The sequence below is a fragment of the Saccostrea cucullata genome, unplaced genomic scaffold, assembly GCF_032062105.1.
Source record: "Saccostrea cucullata isolate Sc308-1 unplaced genomic scaffold, CSIRO_AGI_Scuc_v1 ctg20367, whole genome shotgun sequence".
NCBI lineage: Eukaryota > Metazoa > Mollusca > Bivalvia > Ostreida > Ostreidae > Saccostrea > Saccostrea cuccullata.
This window is the reverse complement of record NW_026938658.1, coordinates 3730-5572: the sequence shown is the minus strand read 5'-3', so window position 1 is coordinate 5572 and position 1843 is coordinate 3730. Positions and strand designations below refer to the sequence as shown.

Here is a 1843-nt window from a genome sequence, read left to right as displayed (position 1 = left end):
ATAATTAAGAATGATATAATTGTTCCCCTTCATTTCTGTAGCACCAAAGGCTTATAGCTCGTCATGCCCACCCATCTCCTTAGTAAATTACATTGATGATATATATATAAAAACAGAAAGGCTTAAACATGTTACCCATCCAATTCCAAACACTAAGAAAAATGATGAATAGAATTGAATAGAAGTCCAAAGTTCTCCTGCACAATCTTGTTAAATTTTACGAGGAATACATGCAAGAAGCACAAGTCTTTAACTGGATTTTCATAATATTTTTTTTTCAATCTATCCATGGAATGATTTAATCCACTGTTTTATTGTATCTGCCATCACTTCCTATGACAATGGCGTTCTGAAACATAAAGATGGAGAAAAAAATGATACAGTTCAATAAAATTAATGCTTTCTTTGTTCGTTACATGTAGTACATGTACGAGAAATAATGTTGCAGCTCTAGATTTTACATAAAGAAATCTCTTAGCCATATCTAATAATTTCTAAACATGAATTATGCAAATATACACATTAATATAAATAGAATAATGAAATCATGTATTGTGACAATTTTTTCTATAACAATATATGTATAAATGTTGTTAAAATAACAATCAATCAACTTGAATCACAAAACAATGGTTGCAATAAAAATGATCGTAAATATGCCCCATTCGAGAATTTTATTTACATACATAAAGCGATGTCTGATCAAAGATTATTTTCTACAAGCTCCTCTTGTTATTGTTTCGTTTTGTCTTCTTGTTTTCATGAACGAGAGCAAAGCTGTTCTAGAATGTTAACATGCATATACATGTACAATGTAAAATAATGATATAAAACTTACCTCTATTAAGTCAACAGTCGTGTTTTGCAGATGTATGTGATCAGAAATTGGTAAAGGTATTCCCTTTCTTCCTAACCCTTTAATATTCACATTGCAGAAATTTAGAACAAAAAAAAATGATAATAATCATAGAAACACAGCCGTATGTTTTCTCATGTTTTGTTCAAAATCAAGACAAAGGTCATTCATACCGTTAAGCATCGGTTCTACTGTCGTCACTACTGCACTGGTTAAAATAAAGTTCACTGTTTGAAACTAAAACATTGGAATAAGAATTAAATTTATTGCCAAGTAAAGTTATAAGGACAAATAATAATACTTCATTTTATTAAAAAAAAATCGCTAACCATTTTTTAAATTAAAATATATTTTCCAAAATATCATCTCTTTTTGAAACTTTTATAAAACGTCTAGTGAAAATTATACCTTCACTCCGCTAAATGATCATGTTCTCTATCGTAAAAAACATTGCAAAAAATATTTTCCATGCTTTTTAACAAAGTACACGTATGTTTCTGATTGCTATATATGTAGGTTATGGTTTTCAAGGTATGGTTATTATCATATATTTACATTTGCTGTGTCTCTCTACTAAACCAACTGTGAAATTGATTTGAAAACCATTTTTGTGTGAAATATACACGGAGAAAATCACGGTGACGTGACGTCACAATGAGGCTACTAAGGTGTCCGGATAAGGCCATTTGCTAGAGCTCAACAGCGTGTTCGCACAACAAGCTGTCACACTAACGCAATTTCGCACAACACGCTGACACGCTAACACACGACACACTGTCACGCAAACGCGATTTCGCCAACACACTGACGCGCAAACACACATTATGCTTTCACTCTAACGCGATTTCGCACAAAAAGCTGACGCGCTAACACACAACACGCTGTCACGCTAACACGAGTTTGCACAACACGAGTTCGGCGTGTTGTGTGTTAGCGCGAACTCGTGTTGTGCGAATACGTGTTAGCGTGACAACGTGTTGTGTGTTA

At 32.9% G+C, this 1843-nt stretch overlaps 1 long non-coding RNA gene across 1 annotated transcript; it reads right to left on the bottom strand.

The window, feature by feature from the left end:
* Window positions 1-269: 269 nt before the first annotated feature.
* On the bottom strand, window positions 270-1099 carry LOC134250821 (uncharacterized). The gene is made up of 3 exons (XR_009988611.1): window positions 1030-1099; window positions 839-915; window positions 270-349 (listed from the first exon to the last, which is right to left on the bottom strand). It is a non-coding gene; the product is annotated as an uncharacterized LOC134250821 (long non-coding RNA).
* Window positions 1100-1843: the final 744 nt, after the last annotated feature.